Source organism: Eulemur rufifrons, chromosome 9 (genome assembly GCF_041146395.1).
Source record: "Eulemur rufifrons isolate Redbay chromosome 9, OSU_ERuf_1, whole genome shotgun sequence".
NCBI lineage: Eukaryota > Metazoa > Chordata > Mammalia > Primates > Lemuridae > Eulemur > Eulemur rufifrons.
In genome coordinates this window covers 43,578,222-43,591,245 of record NC_090991.1, presented here as the reverse complement: position 1 = coordinate 43,591,245, position 13,024 = coordinate 43,578,222, and the positions used below count along the sequence as shown (strand labels likewise).

The 13,024-nt window shown below is 45.2% G+C and overlaps 1 protein-coding gene across 1 annotated transcript in view; it reads left to right on the top strand.

Annotated features, from left to right (window-relative positions):
• Nucleotides 1-307: 307 nt before the first annotated feature.
• TEX2 (testis expressed 2) overlaps nucleotides 308-13,024 on the top strand; it is a 105,358-nt gene continuing 92,641 nt past the window's right edge. The window contains exon 1 of the mRNA XM_069482779.1: nucleotides 308-407. The gene's annotated coding sequence lies outside the window, so the exon portion shown is untranslated. The remainder of the gene's footprint in view (nucleotides 408-13,024) is intronic.

The window sequence follows — 13,024 nt, the reverse complement described above, 5'->3', positions numbered from 1 at the left end:
AAGAGCAGGGGAAAGCGCTGCAGCCCGGCTAGGACTGGCAAATTCTTACACCTTCCACTCACGACTCTTCGAGGTAAGCCTCCCGACGCCCCTCTCCCCCGCCCCGAGGGCGGTGGCCCCTTTCATAGACCTGACGAATCGCCCGCCCATTTCCGTGGCCGCTCGTTGGCGCGCGATGGAAGCTGGATTGATCGGGCCTGGCGTGCCATTGGCTCCGCCCCCGTCGCCCTCTGGTTGGCAGCGGCGGCCGCGGGCGCGGGGCGGGTCCGTCGGCGGGGCGGGGCGGCCAGTGCCTGGGGGCGGGCGGGCTGCGGGACCCGGGCCCGAGCCCCAGCTGAAGCCGGAGCCGCGGCTGCCGCGGAGCACGGGCCCCGGCGGAGTACAATGAGGGAGCCAGCGGATCTGGGGTGAGCTCGCCCGGGGCCGAGCGGGGGCGTGGGCGGGGGAGGGAGCGCCGGGCGGAGAAGGCCCGGGCTGGGGGCGGCCCGACGCCGCAGGGTTCAGGGTACCGGCCAGCTCCAGCGGCCGTTGGCGCGGCTGAGCGCGGGGGGCTGGCTCCCACCCCGCTGTCATGGCCCAGGTACAGACCCGGACGCCCACCCGCGATGCCCCGAAGCAAACCGTTCCTTCTCCCGGAGCCGGTTCGGGAGGCGTGGGCTTGATCCCGGCCGGAGGTGCCCGCCGGCCCGTCCCCTCAGACTGCGGTCCCGGGCGCCCGGCTCCTGGCTCAGCCCCGGGCGGGGAGGCACTGTCAGACGCCAGCTAAAGAAAAAAGGCTTACAGTTTTCTGAATGGGGTCTCCGGTTCCTGCCACCCGCCGTCGCCCACGAATGGAAATGCTTAGAAGTGGAGAACCGCAGTTACTTTTACGCGAATCTGTCAGAGGTTGGCTGCGCCTCGGTTGTTTTTCACCAACTCCTGTGAAACGCGGGTGGCCGTGGGGTGGTTTGTGTGCTTGGAAGGGAGGCGGCGGCGTGCCGAAACCCGGGGGATCAGAAGGTTAACAAGTGACATTGGGGTGAGGCCTAACGCCAGGTGCCCTGCTGGGAGCGCGGTGTCACGGTGGACGCCGGCGCTGCTGGCTGGGGAGCACGGAAACGAAACGGTGGGAGCGGGAGAAGGAACGGGCCAGCCGGCCACCTTGCACCACACACGGCGCCCTGAGCGCACGGCCGAGGCGGGACTTGGTGCAGGGGAGTTTTCCCCTTTTGAAAGTGGTTTTTGTAAAGCTTAGCCCCTCGGTGGGTTGATAGTTACTTAAACCATCGGTTGTTATGGTTACAGGGCATCAAATGTAAGGGCAAAGTCTGTTTCCACCCTCGCGCTTTCTCCAGAGCTGTGAGGTACTTTGTCACTACGTTTTACAGACACTGCAAGGGAGGACATACTTTTGTAGAGTTGAAGGACAAGCGTGGGCTCCTTGAGGGCAGGGGTCGTGCCATATTCATGTTTCAAGTCCCAGCGTCTTGACACCATCGCAGCTCTGCACACGAATTGAAAGGAATGAGCCTTTTTACATGTTTTGATGATTCCCAAAGGATTTAGAAGATTCATTTCAGGAGCCAGGTGTAAGCTGGAAGGGAAGCAACCAGTGACTTTTAAATGGAAAACGATAAGGAAAAATAGAGGACAGGTGGTCTTGAACTTTGGACTAGAGGGAGTTTGAGGCGTTTAGGATTGTGAGTTTTAGAGTTCCATGGCACAGGGGTGCTTATCTCATATTGGAAGAGTGAAACTGCCATTTTTAGTAGCTCTTACCCAGCCCATAGACTATTTCAGTATTCTTTCAAATTCTTCCACAAATCGGCAGTTGGTGTACACTTATGGAAAACAAGTAAGCCTCCTGAGGTGATGGGAATAGAGTGGGATTTTTTTCTTGTTACTTGAGCCTCTCTGGGAGTGTCAGTGAAGGCTTGGAGAGAGGGGATGTGGAAGGCTCTGGGTGAACTAACTGAACTTGCTTGCACATTTATCTCCAGGAAGAGGCGCCATGCCTGAAAGGAAGGAGATTAACAAACTGATTCATTTCAGAAGATAGTGGTAATTGAGTCCATGAACAAGTAACCCAAGGGCTGGGACGGATCCCAGGAGGAAGGAAAAATTCAGGAGTTTGGTTTGGGCTGAGTGTTGGAGGTGTGAAGAGCAAGGAGAATGTCATCATGTGAGGAAATTAGAGACACAGTATATGCCAAACATACTGTTTGTTATTAGAATGCGTCCAGAGAAGAAGCAGGGAAGATTAGGCTTTTAGGTAGAATAAATGTGTAGAATGTTTTGGACAAAAAGCAACTGCCTGGAATCAAAAAAGAAATATTCATTCAACTAAATTTTATTGAGTCTGCTGTATGCCAGAAACTGCTAGGCATTATAGATATGATGGAATGAAAAAAAGGGTGAAGAGTTTGTTTCTATGTGCCATATGATTTACCTTCCCGGCAAGTTAAAAGCTCCTGTTTTTTGGTGATTTTCTGAAGCCCTTGAGGACAGAAAGGGGAGAAATACACAGAATATTACCTAATGTAAGAACATAACAGAGTAATGGGGAAATTCTTCCCACTGTAGATTACTTTCAGTATCAAACTGAATCTTCAGAGACCAGTTTTCTGTCATGCTCAGTATAAAACTGTATTCATCCTCATGTCTATTGGCCTGTGTCTTTTGATTGTAAGTGCTTGTTCTTTCTTTTTTTTTTCCTTTATCAATTCATTTATTCAAAAATTAGGAAATTTATTAAACAAATTCTGTCCCTTGTCCTCCAGATGTTTCCAGTTCATTTTCTTTGCTTGAGTATCCTTCAGGGTCTACTTCCTTCTGTCTGATCCTGATTATCTCCTGAGGGTCCTTGGGGAGCTGTTGAGGTCATAGGGAATGCTACTTTTTTGATTCTGTCCCAAGACAGAAGACTGGTGTAGAAAAGAGAGCATTGTTGAGTTCCAACTCTGCCAGGTACTACTTTCTGCCCCTTATATATATCCTCTCCAGTCCTGGAGCAGCCCTCTAAGGGAGGTGGTGATAGCTTCATTTTACAGAAGAAACTGAGGCTCAGAGCAGTTCAATATCTTGCTCAGGGTGACAAGCTGGTTAAATAGTGAAACAGGAATTTCGTCTTGGACTTTGATTACACAACGTGGTTTTTCCATTGTACCACATTGCTTTCCCTGGGAGAGGAATGGCAGTTTATTAGAGACAGTCTAGTGCAGTGCCCCTCTTGAGTGGATTTATGAAAGATCACGTTTAGAGATATTCAGAGAATTGCCACAGTTAATGAGCTCCTATGCTTGTGGTAGAGCCAAAGTTAGCAGCCAGTGTCCTGCTTCTCTGCCCACTGCAGTTGTGGGTAATTTACGAGGCTGTTAGGGAATCAGATTTACTGCCATGGAAAGGTGACCAGCCTTACTGGGTCTGTATCCCTGTGCTCTGCTTACCAGCTACGTGACCTTGGGTAAATTACTTTCTCTGTACCTCAGGTTCTTTATCTGTAAAGTGGGACGATATTGCCATTTCAACAATGCTAAGACTACAATTTATCTCATCTTAACATCTCTGGGAAAAACCGTAATCTATGGGATCTTACAGTTGTAGTTGGCAGTGGCTTCCTTTTTTGGTACATAAAGTAATGGTGTTTTATAGTCAGTGGTTTTAGATTAGATGAACTATGGTAGTATCTTATTTATAGGTAGCTGTAAGAATTAAATGAGTTTGCTCATGGCCTGACTTAGCACCCAGTAACAGTTGGCGCTTTCCAATGACAGAAGGAACGGTTAGCTGGGGAAAGCTGGGAGCATCTCATAAGATGCCATAATCCATGATCTGTGGGCTGGAGAAATGTTTTCCAATTTGCCTGGAGCTCTGTCCTTTGGCTGACTGTGGTCCCCGTGAGAAGCATTAACTTTAGGGACCAACAAGCCATGGACGGACAGCTCCTTTTGTCTTGCCTATTCATTAAGGACTTTGTCAACTTAAAATCCCAAGTTAAAAAGAAATGTTGTTGTAAGAAGGCTGGAAACCTACACTGATGTGAATATTTTACATGTGAGTTTTAAAGCAACTCAAGGTTATGTACAAGATTCTGTGTTGCTCCTTTCCAAACTCCTTACAATGCTTAATTACATTGCATGAAATGTCCATGAAACACCATTAATGAGAGGGATGCTAGGTCATGAAAGTACAAAAGAGCTTGACTGGCATTGGTGGGGTAGAGAGAACATGGGCCTTGCTATTGGGAATCCTGGCTGCAATCCTGGCGGTTTCAACTGTTAGCCCTACTTCATCATCAGAAACTCGCGTTTCCCAACTGCTGTGTGGATTACTCAAAATTGCACTGGGCAGAGGCAGGACACCGGCTGCACATCACTTCACCATTCTGGGCCTTAAGAGGTCTCTCTTCCAAAATGTGGGCTAGATTTCTTAGACCCCTCTTACCCCCTGACCCCAGTTCAAGTTATACAAATTTATATGAATCTAAGGATCTGAGAAATTAAATGGTTGAAAGGAAATGACTTCATTCAGGACTCAGGTGGATGTTTGTGATAGTGCTTTGAAAAGCAGAAAAAAAGCAATGACAGGTGATAACAATATGAGTAACTATCATTTATGGAGAATTGCTATGTGCCAGGTACTATTTGTACTTTTAAACCTCACAATACCCTATAGAGTAGTAGATACTATTATGATTCTTATTTTAAGATGAGGAAATTGAGGTTCAGAGAAGTTAAATAACTTGTCCAAAATCATACAGCAAGATCAATGGCATGTAGTTGGGCCTAGAACTCCAGCTTGTATTGCTCCCCAGTGGATGCCCTAAACCATGGATAGTACCAAACCCTATATACACTATATTTTTTCATATATATATATATATATATGTATATATATACACACACACATATGATAAAGTTTTATTTATAAATTAGGCACAATAAGAGATTAACACAATAGTTGATAAAAAATAGAACAAGTATAAAAATATACTGTTCCCAATTTCACAGATGGAAGATCCATTCTTACTGTAGATCTTAGCAACCTCAGCATATGATTTTTTTTCTTTCTTTATGATGTCGAGAACTTTCACCTTTTAACTTGAAGCATTTTGCAGCTTCACTTTGGCATATTCATATTAACAGCATCACCATTCTTGTGCTTTGGGGCCATTCTTAAGTAAAATAAGGGTTACTTGAACACAAACACTGTGATACCAAGACAGTCAATCTGATAACAGACAGTTACTAAGTCTACTAGGTGACTAACAGGTGGGTAGCATCCGTTGGACAAAGGGATGACTCACGTCCTGGGTGGGATGGAGCAGAACAGCAAGATATTTCATCACGCTACTCAGAACGGCGCCAATTTAAAACTCCCAGATTGTTTATTTCTGGGATTTTCCATTTAATATTTTTGGACCTCCATTGACCTTGAGTAACTGAAACCTTGGATAAGGGAGGACTACTTGTATTGGGAGAACTTTGTTAAACCTAAAGAATAACTCTTATGGGAGTTGCATAAGACTTAAGTCCTTGAAAGGAAACGATTTTCTTTGGTGAACAAAGGCTATAGGCCAGGTCATTGTGGGCATAAGTGGGACGATTGAGAGAAGAATCTAACTTTCCATGTGGAAGCCAGCAGGATGGGAAACCTGGGGGGCTTTGAAACAACCAGGTAACCTTTGTTGGCTTTGCCTGAAATATTGGTTCTAAGGGATTTCGCCTAAGAAGATTATTGGGACTAACACACGAGTGCTTCTCCGGCTTATTTTAACAGTTGAGAATGGGACTGGGTAAGAGGTGCTGTCTTCAGTCATAAGCTTACTTAGGATTTGAGATTAAAACCCACCCCTTGGATTGCTCTTGCAAATAACCTTTCAGAATTACAATATGCATTTTGTAAGAGTTTCATTTCTCCTTTGCTATTTAAAGCTGACATAAGCTGGCTCATTCTCTTACTCAATTTTCAGTCCTTTCTTAGACCTAATGCTGTCTTTTAAGCAGCATTCCTAAAGATGGTTATATTTTTCATTTTGGGCTTGAAATAGAGAATTTAGAAATCTTTCTACTGAAAGGACTGACTGAACAATGATTATCAGTTATTCAACAAGTATCTGAGCATCTACTGGGGCCAAGCATCGTGCTTGGCATTGGAAATCCGATGGGGAGCAAAACAGATGAGATCCCTGCCTGCACATAACACATTAGTCTAGACAATAAACAAGTCAACAGACAGATGCATTGTGTGTATTAAATTGTAACGCGTGTGAACTCTTTCGCTGAAGGAAAGGAGCAGGGCATGGAGAAAGAAATGGGGAAAGAGCTGGCAACTGGGAGTGTTGGGCAGAGCATTTCAAGAGAGGGAGGAAGATGTGGATATAGTGTGGTTGCAATGAGGAGGGGCAGAGAGGGGAAGATGGGAAGGACAGGCCCAAAAGGTGCCAGGCTCCAGAGGGCATGTCACAGGGCAGCACAGTGTGGAGAGGAAAGCAGGGGCTTGAGAGCTAGACACTGCTCGAGGGATCTTGGGAAGTTTCTTACCCTTCCGGGCCTCAGTTTCCCACCTCTGAGTGACTGTGAGGGTTGAATGAGCCCCGAGAGCAGTGCCTGGCATGGACAGAAAGGCTGTGGTTAGGGTCTGCTGACTCTCGGGGCAGTAGGGAACTTGATCTGGAGTGGATGAGCTTCTGTTCTTAGTCAACACTTCCCATCATTCCATGGGTAGAGTAACCATAGGGTTGAAGGTCAAACTAAGACGGCTAATAAGAGTGTCCACTGGAGGCTTTCAAGGTAGAATTACTTGCTTGGTGTTGGACTTTCTGTAATGTGCTAAGCATTCAGCACCCGTACCTGGGAGGCTTGGACCTACCTGTGGGAGCCTCTGCAGCGAGTGCAGTGCTCAACATGGAGGAAGGTGGACCAGAAGCAGTTGTTCTCTGCTCCTGCCTGCAGCTCTCTGCCTTAGTGTTTGGATGTGGGAGGGGGATTTCTAGCCTTTTTTTCTGATAAGAGATGGGACAGAGGCCAATGGCCTTATTACTAGGTGATCAAAACATGACAACTCAGAGTTGCTGTGTTCAACCTTCCTAAACCCTATCTCTGCCAGGATTTGATGTGGTGTTTTCTCATTCAGAGGAACAGCCACATCTCCAGATCATACAGGGGAGAACTTCATAAAACAGGTCACTGGTTTTGGTTCTTTGGCCTGGCTTGGGATTGTCAGTAAAATGCTACAAACCTAGCCATATTAAAGTTATAATTATCCTGCAAAGTGTTTGTTAGACCTGATCAAATTTGTGTGTAATTACATTAGTTTTTTTTTTTTTAATCTTTTATTCTGGAAAACTTTTAAAAATACACAAAAGTAAAGAACAATATAATGGACCCCATGCATCTATCACTCAGTTTCCATAATTACCAAGTTTTGCTAATCTTGTTCCAAGATAGTTTCACACTGAAGCATTTTTTGTTGGGGGACTTTCTTTTTTTTTTCCTCTCCCTCCTCCCCTTGTTGTTGGATTTTCTGTCATAGTAGAAATGTATCTTTGGACTGTAAAATCATTTGGTAGATACTCTCCTAGAGAAAAAAATCCTGCATGCTGCATAATTATAGGGCTGGTGTTAGGTAGTTGAAATTCAGAATCTGAAATGAACACTTCTTGGGAACCTCTTATAGACTTGCTTATGCGAAGAAGGCAGAAGCAATTAGAGTTCTTTCCAGATGACCAGTTAGTCTGTGTATTACTAAATATCAACAATTTTGAGCAGTGTGTAAGACATATATAAAAAAAAGTCTGTATCCACAATGGCTTATAAAATTATGATCTCTCTTCTTGCCTGCAGTGAAGTCACAAGTTATTTAAAACATTCTTAGCCAATGAATTTTACACAAAGCCTAAACTGAAACTGGTTAAAAACCAGTGTTTTTGTGGTATATATTACTTTAAGTTTAATTTATAGCATTCACTTCTAAAATCAAACAGGATACAAGTTAATATGTTGAAAGTGCATGTTAAATTTTTATTTTTTAAAGGGGAAATTCAAATCAAATGTGCAAAGAACCCTGAAGCAGCACCTTTGTGCACCACTGCCCAGCAGAGTTATCAGTAATGTTGGGAGTGTGCTAGATTTGTGCTCTCTAATACGGTAACCACTAGGCCACATGTGACTGTTAAATATTAGAAAGGTGGCTAGTGCAACCAAGAAACTGAAGCTTTAGTTTTAATTAATTAAACTGAAACTCAAGCTTTAATTTTAATTAATTTCAATTTAAATAGCTCTATGTGGCCATATTGGACAGTATAGCTCCAGGGTTTATTAAACCACCAATGTCAGTAAAAGGAAAGAACCCAGCACAAACTAATCCGGGCAAGAAATGTTACATGTACTTCCCAAACTCAATACCTTTTAAAGAGAAGGAGTTTGCTTATGTAGCAGAAGGAAGAACCACCTGGTGGATGGGGTTCATGGTCTTCCTTTAAGAGCAAGGCTCAGAGACCTGGGGAGGTTTGATTTGATGCCATGATGTCTCCTAGGGCTCAGGAAATGAGGAGTGAATCTCGGTGAGAAATACTGCTTAGTACTGCTTGTTGCATTGTGGAATGTCTCTAGGAGGTAGAGAGGAGTCTGTTAAGTGGCTTGTAGGAAGGTTTCAGGAAGCAGGATGATGACAACCACCCCTCCAACCCCCATTTTGGGAGTTGTGTTCGCTGCCACAGGATTTAGAGGCTGCCTCTGGGCAACACCCAGGGCCTCAGTGGAGACAGATGTAGAGGGCACTAGCTGTCTTGGTCACCTCTTTATCCCCGGTGCATAGCAGATGCTTGATAAATATGTGTTAAAAATGGGTGACACTTTTAGGAATAGATTGAGGAATAAATAAGAGAAGGGCTTTAAATTTATCTAGAAACTCCAAAAAGTAGGCGCTAAGGAAAGTATAATGCTAGTGAGCTGCAGAGTTTGCATAGCTAGTGTATTCTGCCAGAGACAACTGATATTTCTCCTCACTGTAGATGCGATAGTCCCATCTGATAGTCTCGTACCAAGTGCTATTGATTTTTATCTTGTAAACATCTCTGCAATGGTTTTCTCCTCTCCAGCTTCACCACCACCACTCTAGTCCAAACATCCATCTTTTTGCTTGGAAGCCTGCAGCAGCCCTCACTGACCTGCCCACATCTACTCCTTTCTAATCTCTTCACCACACTGCAGTCAGAGTGGTGGTTGAAAATTCCTAGTGTGATCATGTCATGTCCTTGCTCAAATCCTAAGAAGGGTTCTTGTTGCTCCTGGGACAAGATCTACAGTCTGAACATGTTTAGGTGCTAGTGTGATCGAGCCCCTCTTGCCTCCGCCTTCAGCCTCTGGCTCTATTCTCCTGGTTCGTTATATTCCAGGCTCTCTGACTGCCTTTCCATTCTCAGCTGGACGGGAGCTGGATCTTTCAGGAACTGAACCCTCTGCAGGAAATGGCTCCACCCCCCACTTTTTTTTTTTTTTTTTAATCCCTGTTAGTGTGTCAGTACATATTCTTTAGTAGATACCTGCTTTTCCCTCTCCTTCAGAGAGGCAGGGACCTTGTCAATTTTGCTCACCATTTCGTACCAGTACCTAGCAGAGTGTCTGACTCCTTGGCCATGCTTCTTAAATATTTGCTGGGCAAATGAATGAATGCAAACACACTACAAAGCAAGGGGAAACTTAACTTGAGCAATGCTCTTCAAAGCTTGGGTTTATTGGAGGGATTGAGTAGTTTTTAGGGAATAATGCAGGAAGGGAAATGGGGGCGGGGGGAGGAAACTCCACAGGGATTTGTCAGTGGAGCTGTACAGCAGGTTTAGAGCTGTCCTATGAAAGCAGGTTCTGAGGAAGCACGTTCCATGCCCTTGTCCTAGACATGAAAGACATTTACCTGCCATCATGGGGTTTGAGGGTGGCCCTCTCGTCTTGTTGGGCTTCCTGTGCCCAGCCTCAGGAGGCACTGAATGTGTCATTGGTAGCATGGGACTCCAATTTGGAACCTCATAATTGGAGTCTTCCATGTTCAGCCCACAGTCAGCATGTGGTAATCTTCCTCTCTTCCTAGAGGGTAGGGATTCTGTGCTCATATTTGTGCCCCTCTCTCCCTCTTATCCATCTCACTCCAACCCATCGGCAAACCAGAGTACTTTGCCTATGGGGGTGTTTGGCAAGTGTTTGTTAGTAGCTCCTAGTACTACCTGCTGGACACTAAAGAGAGCTCTAGGCAGTAGGAGGGAATTCTGCTTGTGTCTTGGGAGCAGGGGTGTGAGGGGAGGCTTCCTGCTATTGGGAGATTCCCTGTTGGAGAGAAGAGGGCAGCCGTGTTTAGACCTGATACTGCAGACAGGGAGGCTTCCTGCTTCCTCTCTCTTCCTGATACTGATTTCCAGATGAGCTGGGTGCCTGCCAGTGCTCAGCAGATCCGCCTGTCATGTGGCAGGGAAACAGGAGGGACCTAGGTCTTCCCTGGGAATTTTGAAGTTATGAGTAGGAAATAGCAGGGCTTGATGCTAAGATGGTTAAATTTCTTCTACAACTTTTGTGACTGACTCTGAAAGAGAAAATTGGTATGAGTTGTCACTAGCTGGTTCCCTAGAGAATGTTCTTTTGGAAGGAAGGAACCGGTTCCCCAGACCAGGGCCTCTGATAACCAGAGAGGAGGTATTTAATGAAGACTAGAATGATATGTTTTCTGGGAGACTTGTAAGTCTGGTTAAGAAGGCTTTAAGCTGTATATTAAGAGGGCAGAAGAGAAAAGTGCATAGGAAAGTTGCAGAACCAGACAACAAGCAGATCTGTGTGACCTAGCAGCGATCTAGGCACCAAAGTTGTGCCTGTCAAGTGGAAACTAGCACCAAAGCTGGTTGAGAAACACCACTGAGGGAGGCGCCCAGGAATCTGTAAACTCATGCCCGCAGGTGAGCAGCTAATGTCTCCATGCACTGGAAACCCTAACAGTACAGCCAGGTAAATGTGACCTGGTGGTAGTTAGGCTTGGAATTAAAGCAAAGTAGTATGGGTACACCTGGCCCTAAAAGAAAACCCTGTGAGCGATTCATTCTGTGTACTCTGGTCATGGAAACCTAGTGGAAAACATTTCAATTGTTTTGGAAAGAGGGGTGAGGTGAGCAGGTTATGTCATTGTAGGATGCTGCCTGCTCAACCTAGGAGACAATGTTCTTTTCCATAGATAGATTTTAGAATAGGCCCTCTGGCAGGTGTAGCAGACCATGCAGATGTTTGTACAAGGTGAATTCTTTTCATTTTCATTTTTATTTTTATTTAGAGACAGGATCTTGCTCTGTCACCCAGGCTGGAGTGCAGTAGCGCGATCATAGCTCACTGTAACCTCAAAATCCTGGGCCCAAGTGATCCTCCTGCCTCAGCCTCCCAAGTAGCTGGAACTACAGGCATGCACCACCACACCCTGCTTATTTTTTTGTAGAGATAGGGTCTCAGTATGTTGCCCAGCCTAGTCTCAAACTCTTGGCTTCAAGTGCTCTTCCTGCCCTGACCTCTCAAAATGCTAGGATCATCGGCATGAGCCTAAGGTGAATTCTATTACAAGTGGACCATGTGATAAATTCTACCTTGCTGATAATTTTTCTAAAACTCTGAGAACAGGTAGAGGAAAGTGTGTGTTGGACGTAATAATGACAAATAGGAACAAGCTAGTTGACAGTGTGAATGAGGTAAAAGCCATCCAGAGGGCAGGAGGACCTGTGGCTGTGGCCTGGAGGAAGCACAGAGCTCGTGGTCAGGCAGGCTGGCTCACAGCACCTGCTCTTGACCGTTGGTCATCAGGCTGGACATTTCCTGCCTTTTGTTATTGTTTCCTTCGACAAAAGTGATGGAAATGCCCCTCACCAGAACTGCAACAGAAGCCATCTTGGTGTCCTTAGTGCCCAGATGCTTGTTAGGAATGACCACTTGAATATTAGTCCATGACAGTGACTAATTTGATGTGGCTGCCTCCTTGGTTTCCCCGTCCTCCTCACCCCCTCTGCAGAGTTGAGAGCAGAAACTTCTTTCTGAAGCTGAAGGGAGCTGTCCTCAGGGAAAGTTGAGCCTCTTGCCCTGGCTAAGTTCAGAGGCAAGATTAAAGTGGAAAATAAGTCAGAGTAGTGGAAAACCCATGGGAAAGGAGTTGCTTTTGTTTTAATTTCCCAGAGTAGGCTGATGTCTGTGGGGATATGATGAGTGGTATTCAATCCTGATGGGGTAGGTTAATAGTAAAGCAGGAACATTAATTTTTTTTTAAGGCTACAACTCCCAGCAGAAATGACTATTGATCATGCTCTGAGCCAGAAACCAAACTCATTTGGTGACCCTAGCTTTTGTCTTAAGGCTTGACTGTGATCGAGAGTGGTGTTCATAGGACGCTTGATAGCCTGAAGTGAATTTTATTTCAGGAGGTCTGATTTGTGGCAGTAAAATCTCAGAGAAGAAAAAAACACGTCTTGCGTTTCTGAGTTAGGTGATAGGGTTGTTTTAGCACCAAGTATAGCAAGTCCAGGGCCCAAATTTTCTGGGATAGATCGTTGAGAAATCCTTCCAAAAAGGACTACATGAATTTTTAATGCCAGGGTGTTACTCTCAAAAAATGAAATTGAAAACATACTTTATTATATATATATATATATATATATTTTTTTTTTTTCTTTTTGACCCACAACTTTGAAGGAGCCTTCTAGAAATTGCAAGTTTTACTATTTCTAAAACCTAGCTCTACTGTGGCCTGATAAGACTTTTAGCCACTTTATGGTATCTGTCAGAATTGACCCTCTGGCCTCAGTTTCCCCTCCCAGTACTCCTCTCCTGCCCCTCGTCTCCTTCCCACAGTGCTTCAGTGGGGTGTCCTAGCCTGTCACTCAACATTGTGCTGAGTAAGCACACAGCAGGCGGCTTTGTTGGTTGGTTAATATTGAGTGAGATGTCTGCTTTCTAGCAAGCTGTGGGGGAAAAGTGGTATGTTTTGGCTACAGGTTTCTATTATTTTATGAGCTCATTTATATAGGTGCTTA